The 11,259-nt window shown below is 46.5% G+C and overlaps 2 long non-coding RNA genes across 2 annotated transcripts; one reads left to right on the top strand and one right to left on the bottom strand.

Moving 5' to 3' along the window:
* Positions 1-3,863: 3,863 nt before the first annotated feature.
* Positions 3,864-5,211, bottom strand: LOC136356269 (uncharacterized). Its single transcript, XR_010740965.1, has 3 exons — positions 5,115-5,211; positions 4,211-4,270; positions 3,864-4,100 (listed from the first exon to the last, which is right to left on the bottom strand). It is a non-coding gene; the product is annotated as an uncharacterized lncRNA (long non-coding RNA).
* Positions 5,212-5,517: 306 nt separating this feature from the next.
* Positions 5,518-7,481, top strand: LOC9267673 (uncharacterized). Its single transcript, XR_001545065.3, has 4 exons — positions 5,518-5,815; positions 5,913-5,955; positions 6,107-6,194; positions 6,310-7,481. It is a non-coding gene; the product is annotated as an uncharacterized lncRNA (long non-coding RNA).
* Positions 7,482-11,259: the final 3,778 nt, after the last annotated feature.

Here is an 11,259-nt window from a genome sequence, read left to right on the forward strand (position 1 = left end):
CGAAGAAAAGTTTCCAAGCACTGGTTCACATGTTCAGTTTGCCCGTCAGTTTGCGGATAATAAGAGGAACTCATCCTTAATTGAGTTACCGTGGAGCGAAGTCGAGGCCAAGCAAACAATTGTTTAACTCTGTGATAAGTAACATGAATGCCTGAATGCCCACCCACTGCAGTAGTATGAAGGTTTGCTAAAATTTTCTGTTGCACAGCTGTATTGGTACCAATCCATATACGATCCTTGAAATATAACACACCATTTCTCAGAGAAAAATTGGGTACAGCACTAGCACTGATGCATAAGGTCTGAACCTTGCTACACGCGTCAGGATCAAGTGAGTAACCAGACACCACTTCCTGAATCCAATCAGGCACAGCAACAGACAAGGCAGACAATTCCAAAGTGGCAGAAGAAGGGTACCTGGACAGAGCATCTGCTGCACCATTATCAGTGCCCTTCTTATAAATGATTTTGTACCGCAATCCCAGTAATTTAGTGAGAGCCTTGTGTTGCCAGGGAGTGGTCAGACGCTGATCATCTAGGAAAGAGAGACTGCGATGGTCCGTTCGAATGAAAAATTCAGCGTGTTGGAGATAAGGGCGCCAATGTTCAACAGCCAGCATAATGGCCAAGCTCTTCTTTTCATAAGTTGACAAGCCCTGATGGCGAGGTCCAAGAGCCTTACTGAGAAACGCGATTGGATGCTGATGTTGCATAAGAACAGCACCAATGCCTTTATCGGAAGCATCCGTCTCGACAATAAATGGTTCAGAAAAATTTGGCATGGCCAAGACAGGAGCAGTAATCAAGGCTTGTTTTAATGCTTGAAAGGCTGCCTCCGTTTCAGATGTCCAAATGTACAACTGACCCTTTCGCAGCAGATTAGTAAGTGGTTTACTTAAGATGCCATAGTGACAAACAAATTTGCGATAATACCCAGTTAACCCCAAAAAGCTACGCAATTCTTTGACTGAACCAGGCACCGGCCAATTCTGGACCACTCGAATCTTGTCGTCATCCGTCGACACACCATTAGGAGTGATGATATGCCCCAGATAGGAAAGACGTTGTTGAGCAAAAGAACACTTACTCTGTTTCACCTTGAGCTGATGCTTGACCAGAATTTGGAACAGTTGTCGCAGGTGGTTCACATGATCTTCCAAAGTTGCACTGTAAATGAGGATGTCATCGACAAATACCAGCACACATCTGCGAAGTAAAGGAGATAAGATGCTGTTCATTCCACCCTGAAAGGTGGCAGGTGCACTGGTCAAGCCGAATGGTATCACACGAAACTCATAATGGCCACTATGTGTTTTAAAGGCAGTTTTATGCTCATCTGACATCTTCATACGAATTTGATGATAGCCTGCCCTAAGATCGAGTTTGGTGAACCACTGTGCCCTCGACAACTCATCCAACAGCTCATCTATAATTGGCAGTGGGTACTTATTCTTCACAGTGATAGCATTTAGATGGCGGTAGTCCACACAAAACCGCCATGTCCCATCTTTTTTCTTAACCAATAGCACAGGAGAAGAAAATGGGCTGGAACTAGGTTGAATTATACCCTTGTCCAACATTTCCCTAACTTGCTGTTCAATCTCGTCTTTTTGAGCCGGTGTATACCGATAGGGGCGCACATTGACAGGCACTGCACCAGGGATAAGAGGGATTGTATGATCAAAAGATTGAGTTGGAGGTAAACCCATTGGTTCATCAAAGACAGAAGCAAATTCTTGAAGAACATGTTGAATCTTGACAGGAATTTGTTCTGAAGATTCTTTGTCATCCAAAGAACATAGCTGAACAAAATGAGCAACTGCTCTCCTGTCATCGAACTCTTTCAGTTGTTGAGTGGATATCATTTGGCACTGTTGCAATTCTGGCACAATTCCTTGAAGAGTGACAGATTTTCCCTGCCAACAGATAACCAAGGACTTTTGTACCCAATCTACTGACATTGGACTGCACTGCATTAACCAATCCATTCCAAGAATTGCATCATAATTGGTTAAGGCCAGAATCTTAAAGGTGGTGTAGAATACATGCCCTTGAGTCGTCCAAACACAATCAGGTAACTCAGCTGTACAAGACAAAACAGCTCCATTGGCCATCTTTACCTGTGTTGTAGCAAGAACTAACTGTACCCCTGACAACTGATCTGCCACCTTGGAACTGAGAAAACTAGTTGTGCTGCCTGAATCCACCAGTATTAGTACCTCCTTACCCTAGATATAACCCGAAATCCTCATTGAACCCACATGTTCTGCCCCTTGTATTGCCTGAACTGATACAACCATTACCACTTGTTCTTCAGACGTAATCAATTCAGCCGATTCAGAAAAGGAACTCTCTCCAATTGCATCTAAAACAGAGAATAATTCCTGAACTGCGTATAGCTGGACAAGAGTTTGCGCATCTATGAGTCGGAGACCACTTTTCAGCACAAATGTAACATAACCCCTGAGCTCGCCTTTGCGCCTTTAGAGCAACCATCTTGTTAGAACCCCCAACTGGCCGACCACCATCAATTCCCTTTTTGTCATCGACCTTTCCAACTGCAGATAGAACTCCTTTGCCTGGTGGTAGAGGAAGTGGCAAAGCCCCTTTTAATACTGAATTAGAGCGAATGTGCATTCCTCCTTTAGAGTCCTTCACACCAGACTCCGGTGGAGCTTCCAGCACTTCCTCCTGCAAAGACACAATAGCCAGAGCAGACTCCAAATCGTGGAGACGTTGTAACAATACTGCATTTCTAATCTCTCGACGCAATCCTTCAGTAAAGCGATGCACTAGATACTTTTTGCTAATGACAGGATCATAGGACAACAATTGGTTCATCAACTCATCAAATTTCTCATAGTATTCCCAAACTGTTCTCGACTGTCTAATTGTATCCATTTGCCTAATCAACACATCATGCTGATCCCTATCAAACTTAGTGGAAACTGCTATGCAAAAATCATCCCAAACAGGAAACCGCACATGAGCCCTAGACGAACGTAACCAGGATGCTGCTCTTCCATAGAAATAGATGGTGGCTACACGAACCCACAACCCTGGATAAGTATTGTTCACATCAAAATAGTGCTCGCATCTCATCCTCCAATCCTGAGGGTCCGTACCATCGAATTTTGGGAAATCTAGTTTAGGAACTCTATGATTATACTGTCTACCGCCTTGTTCAAAACCAAACTCCCCAACCTCTGAATCAGATTTGAAATTCTCCAACGAATGCAAAGGAACTGAAGGAGATTCAAACGTACCCTTGTCCGGAGTTGGGATCAGAGTGGTTACCACTCCAGATGCCCTCCTCCGGAAATTCTGTTGAGCGCCGTGGCCATGGGCCCAATTGCTTCCGCCTTCCGCCGCGACTTGATGTGAAGAGGTCGTCGGCGTAGGCAGCAACAGCGCCTTCCTTTCCTCGTCCGTCGACGGAACCCGAGGGGAAAGCGTCGTCGGTGAAGCTTGCTTCGGTTTGCCGAGGAGATCCAGCTGTTGACGAAGTTTGCCAACCTCGTCGTGCAAATCCTGAATCGCCGATTCCACTTGAGGCCGCCATCCTCCGACTCCTGCATCCAGCTTCGCCACGGTTGCTGCGTCTCCGCTTGCTTGTCGTTCAACGACTTCAGCGAATCCTGGATGTCGCCGAGAATTTTGCCGAAGTCGAGGTTCTGCTTCTCCATGGCCTCAACCTGCGATTGCAAATGGGACGTGTACCTTGGCTTCTCCAGGATCGATGCTCTGATACCAAATGTCACGAACTCAGATTTGAGTCACAACGAACTTTCTCCTGTGACTCGAATTGGAAGGGAAAAGAAGCTGGCTTGAGGAAGAAGAAGAACAGAGACACGAGAAGCAGAGGAGCAGGAGGGAGATTGGAATTGAGTTTGAGGTTTCAGTTTGAATACAATATTTCATATCCCGCTCTCTCGCACCTGCCAACTATATAGCAATGCTCCATCTAGTCTCTCTCACTGACAGTGGCCCAGCCTTTCGCTACTGGGTCCACTCACTCAACGGGAAGCGTGTGTTGGGCCGCTTCATCCTTTTGGTTCGATCTTGCTGCTGGGCCGCTGTTGCCGTCTCAGGTTGAATGCCTTGCTCAGATGCCGCCGTGACACAAAGGAAACATGGAAAAACAAAGCTATCATCTTGCAACACTGCAACTTGAAAATAGCTAGGAAAAGGAATAGCAGATACAACTCACCCAGTATCAGATTGCAGCAACACTGCAACAGAAAACTGCATAAGGTTCACCAGGCCAAATCTGCAACAGAAATTTGCTCGGCTCATTAATCCTATTAAAAAAAGCATACAAAAGCCCTAGAAATGGAGAATCTTATGTGCAACATATCATATACGATGAACTTAGGCATAGGCTGTTGCAGATATACAAACTCCATGATAACAAGCATAAACAATATTTTGAACCAAATCAACCAGTGACTGATCGACTGCTATACATTAACAACGACTTTTGTTTAAGTTGCATGAACGATATGTTGAGGTGATGTGAGGTCATTGATCGATCTCGCAGTTGTGCATCGTGAACCAAAGGTACTATCTCCATGTTTATGACTAGTACATCTGTACGCGCAGAGTAATTGCAATACAATCCATCATCCATGGCATGGTTGCATGAATTTTAAAGAGTCATACAAACCCTATATAGAGGCAGATTGAATGCCCTAAAATGTCACAGTTTATCAGCTCATCTCATCCCGGGTAGCAAATTCAGAAGTCCTCACCACCTATTCATATGCAAAATTGATGGCAGACAGTGAAAATTCATACCCGGCGCTGCAAGCATGAACTCTACATGCATGATGCAGCAAGAGAGCGAAATCCCAGAAAAAAAAAACGCACCAGAGAGCAATACAACGCATGCAGTCAGCAGTCTCGTCTACACAATTCAAAATCCGGCCCTGTTTATTTTGTACTACTACCGATCGGGCACGGATCAGCACAAATCGTAGCGATTCCACGCCCAAATTGGAGGTCCAAACCCTAACACCCAGAGATTTAGGAAATTGCCCCCCAAATTCAAAACAAAGTCTCTATGTATAATCCCAAGCTGCAACCATCAAACCATGAACAAACCCAAAATGTACCTAAGCGATCAGGCCAACCAGGCCAGGGGCCAGTGCCTCTCCGATCCGCGCGTCGTCAGGTACAGCCGGAGCCCGGAGGACATCACGCCGCGGCGGCGCCTTCTCCCTCGCGAGATAATTTTTTTTTTAAGACTTTTGTCTCGGGAAGAAACTTCTAGAGGTTTCTAGAAGATACTGGAGTTGGAGAGGTGGGGGGCGATCTGGCTGTTGAGGAAGGCAGGAAAGCCATCTGTTTTTTTTTTTCCTTTCACTTCCTTCCTGGGCTTTATTTACAACTATCGGCTTCGTGAGGCCCAAGGGGGAAGAAGAAGCTTTCAAATATGGGCCGGAATCTGGCAAGGCCCTGGCCCAACAAAGAGAGCAGAGTCCAATACAGAACCAGCCGATTCGCCTCCTCCTGCACAAGCTGAAGCTGCAACGCAACCGCCGCCTCCGCCGCTGGCGCGCTGGTCGGCGGCGATGGCGGGCGGCGCTGGGGGGCCGGAGGATCTTGGGAAGCCGGAGCTCTCTCCCCTGAGGCTGTAGCCCGTTGCTGTAGCCGCGGTAGTGCTGTAGTGGGGAATTGGAGGGGGGGCAAAAGGGAGATCGTGCTGGGATGGGGGCGAGCCTGCACGCGTCGTGCTTCTCGCGGCGCAGGAGCCCGAAGACGAGGGCGAGGTCGTCGGAGAGTGCGAGGCTGCCATGGCCGGCGTCCTTGCGAGGTTAAGCGCCTGCCCCTCTAGGCCTCTAACTTCGCATCCTCTTTCTTCCTCCCTATGTTGCAGAATCCTCTTACGAAAATGTTGGTGGGTGTTCCAGGAAATATCAACAGGAACATTCTTTGCAGATGGAGATGGAATTGGTAAAACCTTCTTTACTATTCAGAATGTTTTCCTGTTAGCACTGGCTTGAGCATTCTTACATATCTATGTTCTGTTCTGTTACATCTTATATAGGTGAAGTTTGATAGTTTGACACTTTATTCGTTGCCATTTTGATCATTTGTATTGTAGTGTACATGCAGGTGATAATTGGGGATGCATTTTTATGTCGGAATGGAAGAATTGAGTAGTTGTTTGCAACCTTCAGTACAATCTACTGGTGAGTAGTTTGTCTTGTTTGAGTCTGACAGTCCGTACGAGACTATGTCAAGATCAATAAAAGCATGCAATCTATTCATATGCATAATTAGCTAGATGACTTTGTACCTTTGCAGGTAATTTGTTTCATTACAGATGATGCAGTTTTGGGACTGATGATGAATGATAAGTTAGCTAGCTAGCAAACATTAGAAGCTAATTTTAAAGTTGCTGAACTTCCGTAGTAACTAAACTCTGAAATACACTATCTAAAGTATGTGACACTGCCTGATAAAATGTTAAGGAAGTGTAAGCATTTCTTGATACAAATGCTCTCTCTTATTTGCTGATGATCTAATCTAATATTTATTTTGCTCCATATAATTCATGCTCATGTTAGTGAAGGTATAAATTGCGAGCACTTTCACCATTAGGCATTAAGTGCTTTAGCCTGTGTTGCTTTACTTTTCCTGTGAATATTATCCACACCTGATTATTTAAATCATACCCTTTTTGATAAGCATGGATGTAGTCTATAAATTCTATAAGATAAAGCTTAAGTTCAGTTTTGTTCTGATAGTACAGATTAGATAAAGATGGCATCGATTCTTATCTCTGTCTATCGTTTTTTCTTTCCTGTCTAGTATCCATCTTCAATGTCTTTTAGCAAGGAGGAACGAAGAAAAGAAACATATTGTATATTTTACCTTTTATTTTTGCTTATCTTGGTTCTACCATCAATGCTTGCACTATTTTGTCTTTACCAATGGAAAAGCGAAGCACTGCACATGTGTAAGTTAAAGGAACTCTTTTGGCTTACTTCTGCAATTTCTTAAGTCTTAACATGATATAATGGCTTGATATTGTTGAGTTGCCAGTTTTGTAATAGTAGTTTGAGTCATATATAAGTATGCATTCATTTTTGGAAAAAAAAATATGGAAAGATGAGAGGGTGAGAAGTGAGATAGGACGTGGGATTTCTCTTTTGATGAAGAATCTAGCAAAGTGAAGCTGACAAGCATAGCACAGATCAACGGTGCTTTTCCTCTTTGCTTTGACAAATACCAAATAAGGCTAACACCGATGGTAGCTTCAAAACAAGAAGATCATGTAAATTCATCCTTGTTATCAACAAATTGCATGCATTATCACTGAGAAAATATCTGATGCTGTCTGCCGAATTGCCAATATTGTCAATTTGGGGAATTACCCTATAATACATAAAAGACTTTGATATGTAATACTTGCTGCTGATGCTAAGGTTCTGAGTTGAAAACTGCAACAAGCAAATAAAATACATTTTACTTCCATTTTTTTTCTGCATGGGTTACTTTGTCTCATTTTGCTGTGTGGATACTAAAGTATATCTCTTGCTTGTAACTTAAGATTGGTTATATAGACTAGGACTCCAAAGCATAAAGTGATGAGTTAAGATAACATTAATAAGAGAGCTTGGTACAGTCATATCACGTACACATAGATGTCCACAGCTGCATCACTGAGGAAGTGTTAGTGCAATGGTTAGACCAAGAAGTGCTTGAGGCAAAATGTGCAAACAATTTTGTGTATATCAGGAATCGAGTATTCCCAACCTTTGGCACATACATGCTCTTGATATTTTACATGAAACTCATATGATAGCTTCTTTTTTACAGAAGAATAAGTTGAAACTAAAAAAAACCTTCCAGTGATTACCTTCATGGTGTATACAAGCTATTGCCTGAAAATTTTGGTTGATCCTAACTCTCTTCAATGTTTTTTTCTCTTTTGGGGCACTATCTCATCTAAAATCCCTGCGATTCAAGTACCTCTCTCAGGCATTCGATCCTTCGCCATTTGCGTGCTCATCTAACTATATACAGACACAAACTCACAGCCCTTTAGTCCACTGGTGGTATATGTATTTGACACCAAAATGTTGTTAGTTCTCATTATCGACCAAATTTAGGAAATGTGATTTTTATCATTTATATTTAATCATCTCAAGGGGTACTTTGAATGACTACTTAAGTAATTTTTTTGTTATTACACATTGATGAGACATCAAACTATGCTGACTTGGATACCAGAGTGGCAGTTGGACTGCTATAGGCAAATTGAAATTAGCATGCAGCTCTGGGGAGGAAACATCACTCACGGTTTATGTAATGCCTTAAGATCACACATTGACTTATTTTTGTGCCAGAATTGAATATGAAATGCAGCTGTCTTGGACACCTGAGTGGGCTTTGAGGTTGTATATGTCAATACTGCATGAAAGAAACATGCAGATTTGTGGACAAAGGAGCACTCATGGTTTTTATAATGCTTCAAGATAACAAGTTTAACTTATTTCGTGTTAGAATTGCTTTTTTTTGTCGGCTAAATAGGTGCTTTACCAGTAGGATTGGTGTTGATGGCCCAAGCAGCTCTAAGGCGACAAGTCAGCCCCCAATTCGCTAGCTAGCTGGTTCTGGCGCACACAAAGTGGAGGGGATCAAAACAGGCAATAGCCAATAAATAATTTGTTTGTGAGTGCTCTAAGAATATGTAGCTGCTCCATTTGCTTTGTGTTTAAGCTTAAATGATTCATCTTTCAGTACTTGGTGCAGTCTCCTTGTTCCTACAGTTATATAGTTGAACTTCAAGTTGCAGAATCTACATAATTTATATCAAGTTTGCAATTGATTCCCTTTGGATCTGTTAATTTTAATGATGAAATTTGATGATAAATCCAGTAAATTTAAATTGACAAACTTATCTGGGATTTTTTTTCTGCATTTAGGGGTACTGTTTCCATAAATTAACAAGAAAGGGCACCAACGTTATTTTGTTTTTTCGCCGGGAAGGCCGAAGGAGGCCATCCGAGTATATTAAAAAGGAATAAAGTTACAAGAAAAAACTCGACAGAGGCTGTCGAGGTCGGAGGTGCATCGAAATGCACAACCAAAGCCACATGCTAATCACACAAGCACAACCCACTGAGAGAAAAACCTAGCACCGAGACGACCCCCGCTATGCGTGGCCGATCGCCGCCGGGCCAACGACAACACCACAAAGACGGGACTCTAAAAGTGATGCCCCTAAGGAGGTCACGACATCAAGGATGCCGCCATCGCCCATCTAAGGAGATGTGGTTTTCACCTAGAGAAAACTCGCCAAGGGAGAAAGGTATCCTTGCCAGCGCCCTCAAGGGGGTTACGACGCCCAAAAGCGTAGCCGCTGCCAGCCCGATGAATCATCAGGCGAGGCTTTCACCCGGAAACCCTTCAACCTTGCTTGAGGTTCGTCGCCCATCAACTCAGGAACCACCTCACAAGCAGATCAGCACGAGGCCTCCACCACACTGCGCCGGCGCCCCTCCACCTGCCGACCACCACACTTGCTGCATAGAGCTGCCGCCACCCTAGGAACTGGCCCAGACTTCCTCCGTCCTGCCACCCGTCGACCTCCTTGCCAGCTTTAGCCGAAGGATAACCCGGAATTGGACGGCGTCGTGTCGGCGGTCTGAGCTCCCCTCGCTAACCGGCTGCCGCCTCAATCCAACATAGAAACTCCCCACAGAGAAGGGGAGGAGCTCCAGGAAGGGCGAGGGTGCAGGCTGGCAGCGAGGAAGACGACCCACTGCCGCCAGCTCCCTTAGCACTGCCATCACTCCCTTCACTCCCTGCCTCAGGGCCTACGAGCCGCCATGCCCACCCCAACGCCACCACCGCTGCACCAGAAGGCCAGACCGCCGCCGTCCGACCGCCCATGCTGCGCCGCGCCGACCACGGGCCACGATCTGGCCGCGCCCTCCGGGAGGACCGCCGCCGCCGCCGCCATCCATCCGCCCAGGCCGCCGCCCGGATGCAGTTGGCCCCGCCCTCCATGAGGGCTGTCGCCGCTGCGCCAATCCCCGGCCGCCGCCCCGTGCTGGACCACGGTGTCCCACGGCCACCCGCGCCGAGCCGCGACACGCGCGCCGCCTCTGAGCCCCGGCCGTCACGCCGGGGATAGGTGTAACACCCTGAAAATTCGACGACAAAAATCTAAACTCTAAAAATGCGGATTTTCAAAAACTTTTTAAATAAATTGCATCATGCCGATTTTATTCGATTATTTTATTGGAGTTTGGGTTCGGAGTTTATAAATCGCGAATAATGGATAATTGGTTAGGAATAAACCCTAAAAAGTAAATGGACAAAGTAAGTAATTAAAGTGCAACTTAAAATAAGATTTGGTGAGGATAGAAATGAGTAAAATATTATTACGACCATATTTATATCCATCAAATTTAAAAGCAATGGAATGAGAATTAACTCTAATTAAGTTCAAGTAAATTACAATAATAATATATAAAACATGGAATAAATTAATCTAGAATGAATCCATGGATTGGAATGGCACAAATATTGAGTATACTTCATTTATGCAAAATTTGGGAATTAAAGAATCAAATTTAAATAATAAATGGGCCAAAATCGGGTTAATTAGAAAACGGCACTGTTCATTGCACCTAAAGTGTTCGACGAGGTCCCCTAGCCCTAGCCCCTCCTTTGCCGCGTTGCCCTCGCGCCCCGCGCGCCGCACGCCGCTCCACCTCCCCTCTGCCGACGCCGTCGCCATCACCGCGCCTGGCCGCCCCTAACCCCGCGCCGCCGTCGCCGTCGTTTCCGTCGCGTCGCCGCGCCGCCGTCCATCGCCTTGCGCCGCGCACCGCCGCTACCGCCGTGCCGTTGCGCGTCGCTCGCCGCCATCCCGTCGCGCCGTCCCATCGCGCCGCGCGCCGTCACGTCGCCACTGCCGAGCCGTCGCCGTCGTCGCCTCGCGCCCCGTGCCGCGCCGCTCCCCCGAGCCCCGTGCCGCCGCTACTACCGCGCCGCGCCGCCCGTTCCATCGTCGCGCGCCGTCGCCGTTCGGCCGTCGCGTCGCCGCTGCCGCGCCATCGCCATCGCACGTCGCATCACCTGCCGCGCCGCGCCCCCGAGCCCCGTGCCGCCGCTGCTGCCGCGCCGCTGCCGCGCCTCGCGCCCCGCGCCCTGCCGCGCCGCGTCGTCGTCACATCGCCGCGTCGAGCCCCGCGCCGCGCCCCCCCGCCGACGCCATGAGGCCGCCGCCCCTCTCCC

This window comes from Oryza sativa, chromosome 4 (assembly GCF_034140825.1).
Source record: "Oryza sativa Japonica Group chromosome 4, ASM3414082v1".
NCBI lineage: Eukaryota > Viridiplantae > Streptophyta > Magnoliopsida > Poales > Poaceae > Oryza > Oryza sativa.